The sequence below is a fragment of the Anas acuta genome, chromosome 1 (genome assembly GCF_963932015.1).
Source record: "Anas acuta chromosome 1, bAnaAcu1.1, whole genome shotgun sequence".
Classification (NCBI taxonomy): Eukaryota; Metazoa; Chordata; class Aves; order Anseriformes; family Anatidae; genus Anas; species Anas acuta.
Genome location: NC_088979.1, coordinates 134738814 through 134756484, shown reverse-complemented (window position 1 = coordinate 134756484; position 17671 = coordinate 134738814). Strand labels below are relative to the sequence as shown.

Below are 17671 nucleotides of genomic sequence, written 5' to 3'. Positions count from 1 at the left end.
TGACTTTCAATATGAACTTCCTTTCAGTATGGGTGTGCTTCCTTTCAGCACGGGGTCCACTTCTGTGAGTGGTTTGCTGAGTTCGGCTGAACCTATCTTCATGAGGTGATCAGTGTCCCTATTCCTGTCCTGGTCCCTGTTCTGTTAGCCTGCCCTGTGAGTGCCTGCCTGAATTGTGCTCTGTCTGCAGCTATCTTCTGTCCTGTCTCCTGTATAGACCTTGGACCTATGTTACAGCCTTGTCTTTGGCACCATCTCCTCACTAGGCTTCCTGGATGGACCCTGGAGCTAGTTCATCATGTCACCTGGCTGAGGGCTACTAATGGACACTGTTCAGATCCTGTGCTTGGGGTAGGAGTGCAGGGGTGAGGTCAATGCCTATGCTGTGGTCACCCATAGCTCCTAATTTGTCCTTTCTTGAGGAGCAGTTTCCTTCCCTAACCCTTCTGACTCCTTGATGTCTTGTGGACCTTCAATATTAAGCTGGAGGCGCCAACATAAGATGGAAAGATGTGGACCTGTTCGAGCAGGTCCAGAGGAGGGCTATGAGGATGATCAGAAGGCTGGAGCACCTCTCCTACAAAAACAGGCTGAGGGAGTTAGGGTTATTTAGACTAGAGAAGAGAAGGCCCTGAGGAGATCTTATAGTTGTCTTCCAGTGCAGGGGGGATGGAACTAGGTGTCCTTTAGGGTTCCTTCCAACTCAAACCATTCTGTGATTCTCTGAACTCTGTTTTCAAGGTTAGAAGTGAGCAATTATAATATATACTCAGATCTTTAGCACAAGGAATAAACCTGTACCTGATGGAACATCTGACACTAATAGCCTTTGACTGACCAAATGTATCCACCAGAAAAACAACATGTTTCTGGAGTTTCTTTGCTTCAGCTATTTCCCTTGTTTAAATCTAAGGTAACGCTCAAATCATGTTGGATTCCTATCTGCAACTTTTAAGGCTTACTTAATGAATGACTATATTACAGATTTCAAATTATATTTATTACAGGAATATTTTTGTTTGTTTAAATCTTGTAGTCTTGTTGTAGCTTATCTTATGGTTAAACATACACACACACTCAGTAGCTATTGCAGCAATTGAGCACTGGAGCACTTCTCTTTTCTTTAATATGTCTTAGAAAGCCAAAAGGGAGAGTCACAGAGACAAATGAAGAAACAATCACTCCTCCAGAAGACAGTAAGATACCCATACCCTGAAATCTCCTTATCTTTTCTCTGGTATGAATATCTTCAAAAGTGATTTTATTCATGGAGAGAGCCCAGGACAGCAACCCATGTTTTTCTCTTCTTCATATGAAGTTTTGCTTTGTAAATGCTCATTTTTCATAACAACTTGCAGTGTGATGGGCTAGACACTGGTCTTGTGAGGACTGTGGAGAAATGGGACAATGTGTTCTGCAGAGACACAACCTTTAGAAGCTGAATTGCCTCCCAGGCCATTGCAGCTTGCTATCCCAGACCTGCAGCAACTGCCTGTCTTATTTACATAGGAGTTGCAAGTGTCCTAATCATCCTCAAGCCTGAAGTGTTTATTTAGGTGCCACATCAGAACTGTGGGCAGAAACTCATCTGGTCTTTCTTCTCCTGATGTTTGATTTACAGCCTAGAATTAAGTTTATCTATAGCTGGATAAGGCTGGATCCAAAGACATAGCAAGCCTTAGGCACCATGGATTTTAAATCATGTTTTAGAAAAACAAAATTCATGACTGAATAATAACATGGACAATATTTCACTGTTGTGAACACAGTTTACACAAACATACTCACAAATTCCCCCTCTATTGCTTTGGTAAAAAAAAAAATAATAAAGCACACAGTAAGAAGTCAGTCATAGATGTGAAGGAAATCACAAGGGAGTCATTCAAAATGGTAGAATGCTTAGCCCATTATTTTTGACTTTCTAGAGTATGCTGCCCTTCTGACACCAAAAAACAACTCAGCAAGCCAAAAAGTACCTGGCCTGGTAGAGTGGAAGAGCAGGATGGTCTTTATACTTGTATACCAGCAGTCTTGTACTGGTTTCTTGAACATAACCTAGAAGTGGCAATACCAGCAATGCTTTTGCATCCCATTGCTGTATCATAGCACTTTTTCATTTCCAGTTTCATTACTGCACCATTGTCTCAACAGAGAAAGTTTGACATCCCAACCTTTCTACAAGGTAAAGCCATGTGGAGTCTCTCCTGAGAAATGGGTGACCTGAAACAGAAGATAACAGTAGAGTTATTACTGCAAATGTTATGCATGTTTTAAGATAGGAGGTAAGAATATTACTACTACTGTTAAAAAGCAGGAAAAGCTGAGAGGCAGAAATAATTATGCTGGAATTTAGTCAGGTCTATCTTTAAAGTTCAAAAAAGGGGAATTTAAGAATTTAAATCATCAGAATCTTTGATATCACTAAAAGATGGCACTTGCAGCCAGGGAGTCACACCCCCATATCCTTTTTCTTCACACAGACACAGCAGGGTATTAGCTCAGCACTGCCTTGCAGAGTGAAATCTCCTGAACTGCCACCCTGGCTCCCTGTGGTAGGCAGATGCGCCTTGCTGGCTTCCATTCAGCAACTGTCAGACGACAAGTGGTGCGGGAATGCTTCTCAATTTCTGAGGGAAGACTCTTTGGCATGGAAGATTAGACTTTCCTTTGTCACTGCTGTATGTTATGCAGCCGGATATCCTCATCTGACAGGGCTTTGCTTAATACGTCAGGTTGTTGGTAAAATTCTTAGAAATACCAGTATCACTTTCAAGTGCTTTCACTCACCATTTCCCAAGGTGACACAGATTCTTTGATGGCTCGCTGAGTATCAGAAGCACTTAATAAAAGCTGGGACTTCATATCCCAAGGATTCGTTCAATTTTCTATGACAGCACAGCAAACTAGCATGTATTATATGTTACTGCAGTATGTTACCAGTGCCTGCTTGAGCTGGCTTAATCTACCATCTAAGTTATTCTTTATTATTCTGCTGCAAATTCTTCTGTGCCTGATGTGGAGCTGTACTACATGTATCAGCTTGAGTAGTTTGGTGAATTTACTCACTGTATCCAAACGGTTTGTGACCTCATAGCAGCAGAGGCAGGTAAATTACACAAGTAGGGCAGTGTGAAGGGATTTGCGATGTCGCAAGGATGAGGCAAGAGAGAGATGGGTGACAGAGATGCACAAAAAGCCTTTACGGTTTACGTTACATTGCCTCCACCTTGAATTAGGGGCAAAGCCTGAACCTGTCACAGGAGAATGACAGAAGTACCAGCTTAGGCCAGGAAATAAATTAGCACTTTTTCCATTTGGGTGATGGAGAGGGAGGCCAAATGTACAGCATTGTGAGAGAAATGCAGGTGCTGTGATGTACTGGTAAACTGAAGATGGTAGTTCCCAGAACACAAAGCCAGAGCGCTGTGCTGGTACGACCTGAGTATAAGACAACATCCCTGGGGCTTATTTCCTATTTGGATGTAAAGGAGCAGAGAAGATGCAGGGAACCCGCTCTGGCCCCAGGAGCCGGGGCTGCCGCCACCCTGCCTGGCCCAGCACCGTGGGGACGCGGTGCCTCCATTTCCCCGGGCCGCCACAGCCAGGTGGCGCCATGGCGGCGTCTAGCGGCATGGCGGGCGGCGGGGTGGGCCGCAGGGCGGTGAGGGGGGGAGAGGGCAGGTTGGGGTTTGCTGCTGTCCATGAGGGAGCCGGGGCAGCGGCTCTGCGCTGCCTCTGTGGCCCGCTGACCTTCATGCGCTGGGGTGACAAGCGGGGTACTGGTCACTTGCGGCTGGGCTGGCCTGCTGGTGGGTGGTAGCGGCAGGGGGCGGGTGTTGTGTGTGGTGGCATGCATGCACAGTCACAACACCAAAGTCCTAACCCCACCAGGAAAATACGAAGAAATAGGATTTTTCCCTCTCTGAGATCACATTGGTTCGAAACTGGTGGAGGAAAAGAGTATATCTGAAAAAAATACCCGTGTGGGGGGGTCTATTTTCAGAGGACAGACTCTACTTTTGATGCTGTTTGCCACTGGGAAGGGGAGTGAAGGTGATTTCATTTTTTTGTCTTCACTGGAAAGAAAATTTCACCATATATATATATATCTATTTTTTTTTTGTGTGTGTGTGTGTTTAACCACAATCTTTCCAGCCTTCTCCTCCTGCTCATGCACGCTATGGTTGTGGTTGTCATTGCTTGCTGTCTGCTCAGGTCTTGTGCTTTGCTGGTTTGTTAACTGAATTTAGTTTGAAGCCTTACACCGCTTAATTCCAAGGATTAAATTCCACCTTCAGGGGTGTACATACTGTCTCAAAATAAATAAATAAATAAACAAACAAACAAATAAATAATCTGGGGTGATTCAAGCAAGCTGGGGTATACATGCTGTCTCAAAGTAAGTAAGTAAGTAAGTAGATAAATAAATAAATAATCTGGGGTGATTCAACCAAGCTGGAAGACTTTATCAGTTGCTGAAACATAAAGCACCTTAGTTTTGGTGAAGCACGTAGAAGAGTCCCAGAGAGGCTTAAGCACATCCCTCTCAGCCCACCTCCACATGTGGCTTTCCCTCATTTTTACCAGAGGTTTCTGTAAGGCTGTATTGGTGAAGTGTCCTATGTCAGCTCATTTCAAAACATTTTGATCTTGCTCTGAAGTGTTTATGTGATGCGGTTTCCCCCACCATATAGAATCTGATCAGTGTTCGCTTGAAGCGGCATGTCTAGCAGCGCGAGCTGAGTGATGAATGTTGTTTCTCTCAGTGTCTGCCTATGCTCTAATTTCAGTTTAGTCCGATGGTGTCACTGCCACCAAGAGGAGCAGCCCAGTCCTTGCCTCCCACCCCTCACTTGCTGGTACTGCTGTTCATGCACAAGAAGCAGATCAGTGATCAGGTTTAGCTGAGATCCAGGGGAAAAAAAAGGAAGGGGGCGATGTTAGTTCTCAGTGGGAGCAACTACCTGCTCAAAACACTTGAAATCAGCACAATAAAGGGCTTGGCCTGGGCACAGGAACAAACAGCATGGGCAAGGAGGGTACACAGTTTTCACATCTGCTAAAACTGCTACTGAAAACTTGTGTGTCAAAGGATATCCCTAGGACCCTTGGCATTAAACTTGTCGAGACATAATCTTCCACACCTAGACACTTCTGGGCTTATTGTCTGAGTTAGAAATGGAGGAGCTGATAGTGGTGATAGCAAAAGACATTTACAAAGTAGTTTATTTTTATTTTTTTCCCCTTGAAATATATGCTTGCAACCCTTTTAACTTTTTTTTTTTAAGAAAAAAAGAAAAAAAAAAAGAAAAAAAAATAAAAAGAAAAAAAAGGAAAAAATAGAAAAAGAAAAAGAAGAAGAAGAAGAAGAAGAAGAAGAAGAAAAGAAAAGAAAAAGAAGAAAAGAAAAAGAAAAAGAAAAAAAAAAAGAAAAAGAAAAAGAAAAAGAAAAAGACCCCAAACCAAAACCACCAAACATGTCAGCTTTTAAAATATGGCCATTCTATTCCTGGATTGTTTTTCTAGTGCTGCACCATTAAATGGAGAAGTCTTTTCCACTTCCCTTTCCCCTCTCCCCTTCCTGCAGCAATATACAGATGGACCTTAGAGAGAGGGGAAAGGTGCCCTGTTGATTCTTGTGAAGATGTTGCTTTTGTTCTTTTTGTTGTTGCTGGATTATAAGACGAAAACAGATGTTTCTTCTCTTTACAACACACTGTATGGCCTGTCTAAACATAAGAAAATCAGCACTTCTGCATACAGTGCTGAGTTTCATCTGAGACTGAAGTCACAGTCAGAAAGCAAATGTTATCAGACATCTTTATCATGAGACAATTGTGTTTTGTTAGATACTTTAATGAAATCTGCGCACACTCCCACAATAACACATTTCAGAATTTAGTTGGCTTTTGTTTCCATTACAAATTTATAATTTCCAAAAATTACTGAGTGTTTGAAAAAAGAAGGGATGGGGACATATGTGTTTGTCTGCCTGCCAGTCTTTTCTGCATGCAAAACAAATGCGCACACATCTGTTTTAGAAAAATAGTTTGTAAGATACTTATCTAACAGCCAGTGGTTCACATGTAGGGAATAATTTTGCAGGAGATTAAATGCTTTATCTCATGAGTGAAAATATAAAGAGTATGAACGTAGACCAGTACACTTTGCTTTTTAACCCAGGTAATGTTTGTCATTTTTAAGTTGGGATTCTCTCTTTTCACATGTTTATCATACGGCAGTTGTGGCTGCCTGAAATAGAAAAGAGCTCTACTTTGGCAGACAGAAGTACCAGAATGGGCACTGGTTTTATGAATAGGAATGCTGAGGACATGTGGATATTGGCAGATGGGAAACACTGAGTATCAATTGGCAAGAATCATCAGTGCACTTGTAGGAAAAGTCCAAGTCCAAATTAATACAGTAATTTCATAAGTTATACAGAAGTTAAACCTTGAAAGCATGCACACTAATGGCCAATCATGTTTCTTACTTAGCAATTGCATTTCTCCACAAGATGTTCCAGAAAGTTTGCAGGGAAATAGCTTTGGGTTTTATTTAGAGCTAATTTTGCTAACCAAAATAACCTTTATGCTTTTCTTGTGCTTCTGTGTAAGTCTGGAAAATCTTGACTCCTGAGCATCAGATGGGTTAATGCAATAGCATTTCAAAATGGCTGATACTGGCCAGGTACTACTCAGACTAGTGCTCAGTACCAGGGTACCTCTCTCCTCATTTCTGCATTTTTTGGAAGCAGTCACATGGCCCCAGAGGCCAAACTGTTGAAGCTAATTTACTGCCCAAGGCATCTGCTCCTTGGCAAGCTCTATGGGCATCTGCATAGGTGGCTCTGCATAGCCTTTCTTTCTGGCATGTGCTTGGGTACCTGGGGACTCGGGGAGGGGGGGGGGGGGGACGGACGGGGGTTGGACACAACCTGCTTTTCTGTTGCTGTTGTTGTTTTTTTATTTGTTTGTGTGTTTTGTTTTGTTTTGTTTTCTGGATCACCCTGAATAAACTGAGAGGCATTTTCTTTATAAGGAATTGGCTGTGTATCCCATATGTCCCTCTGTTGCTCATGCTGGGATAATCTGCACTGAAACAGGATCTTTGTTTTCTGCACCCCTGTCTCCCTCCCTATGCACAGGCTGAAGTCATAACCCTCTCTGTGCGTCCTTAACGTCAGTTACTCTAGAAGCAGTTGTGTTTTTGTAGACAGCTGTTTATAATTTCAGGTCTATGAGGGAATTAGTGACAAATTTAAAGAAACAAAGCTACTTGGTAGACTCTACCCTATTCACTGGAACGAAGCAAGGAAAGTTTGGGGAAAATAAAACCACTGGAACGCAGGGAGACATCGCAAGAAATGGGTAGCTGCAAAATGAACCTTATAAGGGAATAGCTGCATGGCTTCAACAAATTTAGAGGGCTGGGCCTAGGAAGGCATACTAGATGATTGTGCTGTGCACCAGTATGAGACAGGAAGCAAGATGAAGCACTCTTGCAGCTCTTGTAATAAGCTACAAGGTGGATAAACTATGTGCTATCTGTACTTTTTTAAGAGCAGAAAAAGAAAAAAAAAAAAACAACACCTCCACCCCCCCACTGTCATTCAGCAGCAGGATGGGTTACATGTGAGTTTAGGCAGAGGACAGATTGCCTTGCAGCCTCCTGTTGAAGGCAGAAGAGTTTTGACTTGGGAATTTTTTGCTACTTAGTTTATTGCTGGTTTACCCAAATCAGTGATCAAAAGTTTCTTTTAGGGTGGAGGAGGGAAGAAAACACAAGCAATTAAATGAACACTTACTTACATAAGCTCCTTTCCTGCCCCTTTCACAGGCTCATCCTCCAACAAATACCTTCCTAGGCTGAACTCCCCTTGCTTTCTCTGCAGGTTACCCTCAGTCCCTCCCAATCTGTTCAATGAGGTGACAGTGGCATGGGACGCTGGGGTTGTGTTTGTAAAGGTTTTTATCCTCTGGTCTTTGCTTCTTGGTGAGGGCTCGTCCAGGCTTCCTGGTACTGCTGCTCCAGCATGGAACCTCTGTGGGCTGCAGCCTCTCAGTGTTGTTCCCTCTACTGTGTGGGTTGTCGTCTTCCAGGAGTGTACCTCCAGCTGTGTCCCCAACAATATCTCCTTCCACATTCCCCTCCATTTCTCCTAGTGTGCCATTTCACATATCTCTTCACAGATCTTCTCCATGTTTCCTCCATGTCTCTCTTCATATATTTCCATCTGTCTCTTTATGTGTCTCCAAACTCACCTCCTCACCTAACTCCTCTACTAATGGCTGCTGTTCATTCTTAAATACATTTGAGTGGAGGTGCCACGTGCTCTTTTGGTTGGAGTTTTGGCTCACTGTGGGCTGTTCCCAACTGTTTCAAAGCCATGGGAGGCAGTTATGACTGACCCAGGACTGATCGTGGCCTCCTCCCACACAGGTCAGCCCCAAAGCCCCTGCCACCAAAAACCTGCCAGTTTTGCCAAATACACTGCCTTTCCCCCTTTTTTTCTCTCATCACAACCTGCTCAGCTCCCGCAGTGAGCTTCTGTCTCGAGGTTATCCCAGGTTTAATTGGAAGGAGCACTACTTTTAAATATTGGTGGTTATCTGGTATGAATTACATAGATGGAGAAAAATGTATTTTTTTTCCTTATTAAGATCCTGTTCCTGGAACCACATGATTAAACTTCCACAATGTTTTTAATGTAAACTCATAACCCTTGCTTAAAAAGAAAATCTTGAAAATGTAAACTGCAGAAGGCAAATATAGAAAGAAATATTATGGGAATTATTTTTGTCTCTTAGCTTTTGGAGCCGGTTCATAATGTGTAAGCCCTAAGGATTTGCAATGCCATGGAAGGAGCTGCTTCTCTGTTGTGTCCATATCTGCAAAACTGTAATAACCTCTGTAACTCTTTTGTGTTACATCCCTACCAAATATGTTAGTTTACATTTCAGCACATTTTTGTCTGCTTAGGTCACAGCCTCCGGTACTCTACAAAACCACTAGTTGAGCAGTTACATGCACAGTGATAGGAATGGACTAGCTGCAAACCATGGTCTGCAGTGGTGATGAAAAACTCGCAATTAAAGAAGAACTGTCACTGACATTGCCCTTTATAGAGAATATCATGGGAAATGAAAATGCTCAGAGTCTCTGAAACTAATTTCTGAATCTCTGAAACTCTCTCTTAATTTTGGGTCTCTTCTGCAAGACATTTTTCCTAAGAAATATCTAGTTCTGCTTTTTCCCCCATAACTCTATTTTTACCTTTCTTCAGTAAGTTCAAAATTTTCTTAATGTGCTTGCCTCAAGGATAACTCAGCTGTATCTCACTCACAGAGATATCACTCATTTCAGTCCTGTAGTTTAACAAACCTGTCATCCTTTAATGCTAAAAGCTATTTACATCAGAAACTATGGATCAGGAAACTAATCTCCATTCCAGGAATGACCACTGCTGTACTTTAAACTTCCTGCAAGCATGGAGATGAGTCTGTTAAACCCACGTTTTGGCTTGAGATTTTTGTCAGGTGTTGGGGCCTTGACCATCCAAACAGTACACACCTAAAGTTTACATGCTGTAGCAGCATGTGTAAATGTAGCCCTGTATTTAAAGAGAAGACCTGCACCAAGCTGCTTACTACTGCTCCTTTTTCGTAAAGGGAAAACCACTGTGGCTTAGCTTGGGGTTTTGCAGGAGCAATCAACACCAGGGTAAGGCTTCATGAATGACCGTGAAGCCTACCTGAGTAATGTGTTCAGCTCTCCAGTATTTAAAGTGGATGTACAGGAAAGATGGGGAGGGACTCTTCCTCAGGGAGTGTCATGATAGGACAAGGGGTAATGGTTTTAAACTAAAAGACGTGATTACTTTAGATTAGTTATTAGGGTGAAATTCTTTCACTCAGAGGGTGGTGAGGCACTGGCACAGGCTGCCCAGAGAAGCTGTGGATGCCCTATCCCTGGAGGTGTTCAAGGCCAGGCTGGATGGGGCTTCGGGCAGTCTGGTCTGGTGGGAGGTGTCCCTGCCCATGGCAGGGAGTTGGAACTGGATGAGCTTTAAGGTCCCTTCCAACCCCAACCATTCTGTGATTCTATGATGTTGTCAGATTTTCACTGCTTTTGCTCAGGAGTTTGCTAAGGTTATAGCTTTAGAAGCAGCCAAATAAACCTATTTTAAACCAGTACAATCCTGAAGTATAAACAAGACCTAAAAGAAAAAAAAATCTCAATTTATTATGTTATTTCTGAGTCTTCAGTCAGGCAGCAGTTATTTCCTTTATGTAGTAGATGTGGTCCGCTGCAGAACTGCAAATTGGCAGAAAAGGTTTTTGCAACACTAAGACTGAAGGAGGCCATACTCTGACCCATTCTGTACCCTTACAAACAGATCACCAGTTACAACTTCTGGAGTCAATTGGATATTGAAAATAATCTGGGTGCTCATCTAGAAAGAAAAGAGTGTACAAAGGCATGCTTTGGAAACTTTGGAAAGTTGAAGTCAGACTTACAACTTCTGAAGCCCTGATTCATGGTTCCTGAATGTGTGGGATTGCTGATGTGGTAAAAGATTTGACCCTTGAAGCATGAAAGGCAGGTCACATCCTGGGGGACTCTGTGATGAGGCATGTCTTGCTTGTTCAGCCTGCTGGAAGCCCAGAAGCTCTACATTCCCAATGTGTGTGTGTGTGTGTGTGGAACAGGGGCAAGTCCCTATTTTGTTAGTCCTTTTTTTGGCACCGTGATGTCTACTACATCTACTAGAGCATCTGTTTCTACCTCACTCTTCCTCACCGCCCATCTTTTGTGTAGACCTTGCAGCAATATGCTGTTACTTTCTCCTTGACCTGGGACCCAGCTGCAAATGCCAACAAACTCTTCTACTCTCTTGTTAATCTCCAGACTGTTCCCAAGCAGTATTCATCAGAGAAGGACCTTATTTCCAGGGGCGGTGAAGTGACTAACCCAAGATCAAACAGCAGGGCAGTAGCAGAGGCAGGAACTGAAATCAAGCCTTCTGACTCAAGTTTCTCTTGACCACAGCCTCCGGGTTACATGGCTGAACTCATCAGTGCTGTAAGTTTCAGCAGTTGCTAAGACAAAACATAATTTTCTTTCCCAGCGATATTGTATCTGTGTCATACTGTTCTCTGCCTACTCGGAAGCAGCTCCTCAGCATTTGACTTTAAAAAGGGAAGGCAAGCAGGAGATGTGTCTAAGTGGTTGCACTCTTTTGATCGATGAGAGAGGTGAGCCAGAGTGTGTTCCAGTGACCTCCTGCTATATAAAAGCTTGGCCTGCCTGACAGGACTTCTGGCTGCAGAGTAGCTGTGAGTCACAGCCTTTACTGCTTGGATTTGATGCGGATTTTTACATCAGACGCTGCGGAAACGAGGTGGCCTCTCAAATATTTGCATTGCTTGGCAAGCTAGGGTAAACGGGGGTGGATTCAGGAAGTTCTGGCAAGGGCAAGCACAGCTGGTGTTAAGGTCTTTGCAGGGCTCCTTTGTGTGTGTGCATGTGTGTGTGTGTGTTTGTAGGAAAATAGTGAGGCCCCTTGATTTTTTTCCAGCCAGGGTTCCTGGGAAGGGATGAGTAATCTGGAGATTTCCTGTGACTTCTGGAGTAAAAGAAAAAAACAAAAACAAAACAAACAAAAAAAAAACAACACATCACCTTTTGGGGGAATCTTCTTGGATCTTCCACTATCTCAGGAAACCCCTGAGCAGCCTAGAAAGGCTCTCCCCTGGAACCAGCCCTGCTCCATTTATTTCTGTTCATTTGCCAGTGGACGCTGCTGAAGACCCATGTAAGACATGCCATGTCAATACCGCTCTTTGTCCTCGTCCACCTGGGAAGCTCAGGGTCTGAGCTCCTGGTACCGTGCTGGGGGCTTCAGGAGCTAAACTGAGGGCAGGAGGCGAGTGGGCATGGTGTGCCTGGATGGGGTTGCTGGGAGCACTCCCCTTTCACTTCTAAGAGCATCAGCTCTCAGAGGAAGGCTGTGAGGTGTTTTGTATAGCACCTAGCACAGCTGAGTTCTGGTTCATGACTAGTCAGCTGGGTGCTGCTGCAGTTCAACTGAATAAATATCAATGACAAGAGAGATGTGGGGGTTTCCTGTTGGCTGAGGAAGAAAGGAGTGAGGTACCTCAACTCTGCACTTACTAGTATTTGTTATTTGACCTGCAATGCTGCCTTCAGGGACAAGGGCTCTGTTGTGCAAGGCACATGCACACAGCAAAGGCAGAGCCATTCCTCACCCTAAAAACAGGCATTCTCCAAATGAGCTGAGCTGCTGGAGCTCTCTGAGAGCAGGCATGCTGACAGTGTACAGGGGCTGGAGGGTGAAGCAGTGGGTGTTGCTGCAACAGGGAGCCCTGCATAGATGGTTCAGACATTAGGTGTATGTCTGAAGTACCCACTTGTTATTTCTAGACGCTCATCACCACTAGCCACAAACTTCTGTAACTAGTATTTCTCGATGTGTGCTTAGCCATTTGGTTTTCTGAGTGCTTTACAAATATTATGTAATTAGGAAAATAACGCTCTGTTTGCACAGGCAATTGCACAACCACATGTTCAAAATTCATCTTTTGGAAATGTAGCCCTAACTGAAATTTACTTATCTGCTTCTTACTCTGCCAGCTACTCTTGCCAAAATGATTTTTAATCCCCCCAGCCCCATAAATGACTGTAGTGAGGATAATAAAAGGAATACAGCTTGGGCAGATAAACTGCTCACCTCTGCAGTGTAAAATAAGTGGAAAGTAAGGGGCTGATAGGGAATACGCATTTTGGATTCTGGTGCCAGTCTGTTTTCTAAATATTTAGTATAGGAGAACGGGTGTGAAACAGCCACATCCTCCAGTGCCTGATCTCCACATGCTGATAGAACTGCGGGCTAATAAGCAGTTCACGTAGCAGCTTTGCTTTCTGGCAAGGCTCAGTGCTGTGGCAGTCTGGGGCCAGGGAAGGATTTATCCTTATGACTTCCTGTACAAGGTGCGAGCCCTTGGCACAAGACTTAGTGCCCTACCCAAATCCAGGGATTCTTTTCCCCCCCCCCCCCCCCCCCCCCCCCCCCCCAAAGGTTAAGTGGTTCCCACGGGGTGCAAGAAAGTGTTATTGAAAGCAGCAAGTCCACTTTTGAATATTGCACTTCTGGTAAATCTCTGATCCAGCATCTAGTGGTTAACCACTGATACAGGAAATGACATTTAACGTTTTATCACTCAGCCAGAAATGGAAGAACAAGGCAAGTCTGTATGTGGTGAAGATGGATCATTGCCTGCTACCTTCCCCTTAAAGGCACATCATTCCTTTTAAAAGGAAATGTTTTTCAAGCAGACTGAAAACCTGGAAAACAAATCCCCTTCCCCCCCCCCCCGCCCCCCCCGCCAACCCAGCCAGGAGGTTTTGACTGTTAAAACAGGGGTGATGGAGTTCTAACCAACTGCAGTCTTCTTTCCTGCTTTTCTTCTGTGTCTTGGGAAGTGCAGCACAGGCCGGCAGCAGTGGGCAGGGGAGATGGGGCTTTCAGCAGGTGGCACTCGCTGCTCTGCATCGGGCTCAGCTGGTCCTTGGCATGGGGTGCTGTGTGCGGCCTTGGGTGGGGGCTGCTGCCAGCAAACACGCTCAAGAGATGAAGGGAAAAAAAAGAAATCAACAAAAAAAATATTCATCAGAATACAGGGCCGGAACTTCAGCGCCGGTATGAATTGTGGTTTATTGATTTCAGTGTAACTGCATTGGTTTACAGCAATGAGCACCTGCCCGCTGTCAGCGCAGGCTAACCACAGCGACGGTGCTTGCTGTCTGACCTGTTCAGCCTTACTCTGCTGACAAGGAATATACTCAGGAAGAGAGCAAGCAAGACCCAGAATTAAATTATATTATATGTCCCAATCCAACCAGATCCGAAGAGGCTGCCAAGTCTGCCTATGCATATCCTAACAATTTCAGATGTTTTCATTGTATGTACTGAGGGAAAAAAAAAAAAAACAAAAAAGAGCAAAGCAGTGAGGCACTTTCCTGCTGCAAATAGGATGTGGACAAATGCATTTTTTTTTAACTGTTCCAGGGGCTCTTCTCACCTAACAAGACAGTGCAGGATGTTTCCAAAGAGCTTTGCAGACTGCTAAAACTTCCCTGAAAGTGAGTACAGAAATCCACTGGAAAGCAGCATATTAAAGGTAGGCCAGTCCTCCTGATCTGTGGAGCTGCATAACACAGTTTTCTTGTGTCCTCAAGCCACAGGAAGCTTCAGAAAGGCTGTGGATGGTGGAGGCAGCAGAAGCCTCCATGAGAAGTTCAAAGGCTACGGATGAGGGCAGCTCTCCAGAAGTCCTGCTGCTCTCTGGCTTGGCTGGAATTGAAGCTGGAAGATGGGGCGAGCACTTGGATGCCATAAAGCTGGCTTGGTCATACCCACAGTGATGATCTTGGACCCCATTAGCCAAAACCTACTAGTGAAGCCCTCCTGTAGTTTAAGCACCAGCTTCCTGAATCTACTTGAGAGCCATCCTTGCAAAATCATGAGTAGATTGGGCAGAGGAAATCAAATATCTGTGACCTAGAGACAAGCTCAGATTTGTGTTCATATGTAAGTCTGATGTGTACTGGCATGAATCTGAAATGGAGAGCAAGGATCTGCAGTAAATGATCAGTGGGCATATAAAAAGGAGGAAAAGGGTGAAGTGTCTTTCAGCTGTCAGCACACTTGTTGTTCAGTTAGATTGTCGCTTCTTCAGCCTGCTGCTAATTTTCCTTTTCAGTAACAGAAACTTGCTTGAATGCAGAATGTAAAATGAGAAAGCTGTGGGAACTGCTTGGAGAGTACAGATGAGGCCCTGTAGGAACACATGTGCATCAGCCACAAAGAGCAAAGATGCACGTGCATTTAAGGATCTGGATTCTTAGCCCTTAATGCTGCATGTCTTTGATAGCATTATGATGTATTTTGCACACCAGAAAGACCATCCTGTGTATAAAAATCTCTTCTCTCCAGCCTTGCAAAGCAGTTGGGCACTGGTCCTGCCAGAAAGTCTGTAGAGACTTGAGCAGACCTTTGGCCTCTCTGAATGTTTGCCAGCAACAGCAACTGGCATGATCAGTGCCTCAAGCTACACCTTGGGAAGTGCTGCTATTTATCTCTGCACTTGATTGCACCCAATTACTTGCTAAGAACACGTTCTTTGAAAAAAGATCTGGAGCTGGATTCTTCTCTCATTGCGACTCTGCCAGCTGCCGTCCCCAAAGCTATTTTTAATCAGACAAGCTTCTCTGTCCCTGCCAAAAAAACTCGTAACAATTAATAACAATAAAATGAAGGTAGCCTGATAAATGAGTTGCACTTGCTCTATAAATCAGCAGCAAGGCAGCTAGGGAAGTTCAGCGCTGCATCGCTAATTCGCTGTCTTCCCTTTCGCTGTAGCCTGGGTCCTTCGGTTCACTCTCGGTCCCATCCGCTTTGCCAGTGCCACCAGTCCCCATGCTGCCTGTGGCAGGTAGGCCAGCAGATGGGCACGGGCACCTCGGCACAGCGTGTTGCTTTGATCCATCTCATTGCGGATGTGAGATGGGTGTGAATTATCCCGCTTACGTGCCCGTCACGTTGCCACTGCTAAGTTCATTAATTCTGGGAGCTGCAATCTACAAAGAGCTGTGCCCACAGCAGGCTTGGTGGTTAGGTTAGTCTCTGCACTGTCATGTCACAGTCTCTGGTGTGATTATTTGCCTGCAGGCATGTGTGTCCCTGTGCTGTGATCCTGTCAGGAGATAAGCTGTGTTGGGCTGGATCAGAGCATGGACAGGAGGCCTCCAAGGACACGTGGCCAAGCCATTTCAGGCAGCAATCCATTAAACAGAAGGTGGTGTTATGCCCTCTACCTGGGCACAAACTGCTGTTGCCCACAAGTGGTAAGAAAGCATTCCCCGATAATTTATTGAAAAAAAAAAAAAAAAAAAAAAGGCAGGCAGGGCAGGGCAGGGCAGGGCAGGCGCAGGAGGGCAGGCAGGGCAGGCAGGGCAGGGCAGGAAGGGAAGGAAGGGAAGGGAAGGGAAGGGAAGGGAAGGAAGGGAAGGGAAGGGAAGGGAAGGGGAAGGGAAGGGAAGGGAGGGAAGGGAAGGAGGGAAGGGAAGGGAAGGGAAGGGAAGGAAGGGAAGGGAAGGGAAAGGAAGGGGAAAGGAGGGGAAAGGAGGGGAAAGGAGGGGAAAGGAGGGGAAAGGAGGGGAAAGGAGGGGAAAGGAGGGGAAAGGAGGGGAAAGGAGGGGAAAGGAGGGGAGGAAGAAAAAAGAAGAGAAGAGAAGAGAAGAGAAGAGAAGAGAAGAGAAGAGAAGAGAAGAGAAGAGAAGAGAAGAGAAGAGAAGAGAAGAGAAGAGAAGAGAAGAGAAGAGAAGAGAAGAGAAGAGAAGAGAAGAGAAGAGAAGAGAAGAGAAGAGAAGAGAAGAGAAGAGAAGAGAAGAGAAGAGAAGAGAAGAGAAGAGAAGAGAAGAGAAGAGAAGAGAAGAGAAGAGAAGAGAAGAGAAGAGAAGAGAAGAGAAGAGAAGAGAAGAGAAGAGAAGAGAAGAGAAGAGAAGAGAAGAGAAGAAAGAAAAGAGGCATGGGTCTGAGGATACTGTCCTGGCCACATCCCAGGCTGGGTGTCTGCACGTGGTTTGCTTCCGCATTGATTTCTTCTGGGGATTCCTGCTGGACAACATATTTCTCCTCATCTAGCTCCAGACTGTTTGATAGCATTGCTGTTTGGTTTTTATGCCTTATGCCAGTGCTGGAGGCCTTCCACTAATGTGTATCTGCACCATTTTAAAGGTTTTGTGAGGACAAACAAATAGCAAATAGAAAAAGAAAAGGAAAAGATAGGAAAGAAGGAACTGAGTTTCCTTCTTACAGTTTCACCACCTCCAGCACAACAAACTGAGTCTCTTGGGAGTGTGTGGATGCTCCACAGTCAGCAAGGATGACTTACCCATGGAGTGACATCGTTGCCATGTGATGCATATTTCCTTGGGGAAATCAAACCAAAAGTGGTAACATTTCTGAACTTGCTGATGGTGGTGGCCAGGAGAGCCTCACACAAGAAGCAAGCGAGTGTAAAGCCAGTTTGAGTATATGTGGGCATTTGAAAATGGCACAATAGTCATACAAAGCATGTGCCTTACTCTGTGCCTGTGCATAATCTCACCTTAAATGTACCACTTGTTTGCATGAAATAAAGTAACACATAGATGGTTGTCAGGCTGAGATCAGCTCCTGCCATCAAGTGTCAGATTCACACTGTCCCCATTCAGAGTAGCCCCAGTTGGTCGTCTCAGCCACGCAGTCAAGGCCAGCCTGCAGCACTGACACCGAGACCGGGCTGTGGTAACAGGCTGGCATGGGACGTGAGTAGTCACATCACACAGGGTTTGGAGACGAATTCAAGCTGGCTTGACATGTTCTGAAGGCAACACCCATTTTTTATTCCATAACTTTGTATTGTAAATTTATGGAAATGAGCTCCATCAACTCGAGCATCCTTATGCTGTTGTAACGGCAGCTTTGGTGGGGATGGCAGTGATTTGCCCATGCAAAACAGAATACGCAGCACTTTAATGAAATCTGTAGATGTTGACTGCTGTCACTTGAAGTCAGGATGCATTCATTTAAACAGTTTGTGGG

At 44.7% G+C, this 17671-nt stretch overlaps 1 long non-coding RNA gene across 1 annotated transcript; it reads left to right on the top strand.

Annotated features, from left to right (window-relative positions):
- Nucleotides 1-12: 12 nt before the first annotated feature.
- Nucleotides 13-15960, top strand: LOC137843351 (uncharacterized). The gene is made up of 3 exons (XR_011089463.1): nucleotides 13-105; nucleotides 14093-14166; nucleotides 14263-15960. It is a non-coding gene; the product is annotated as an uncharacterized lncRNA (long non-coding RNA).
- Nucleotides 15961-17671: the final 1711 nt, after the last annotated feature.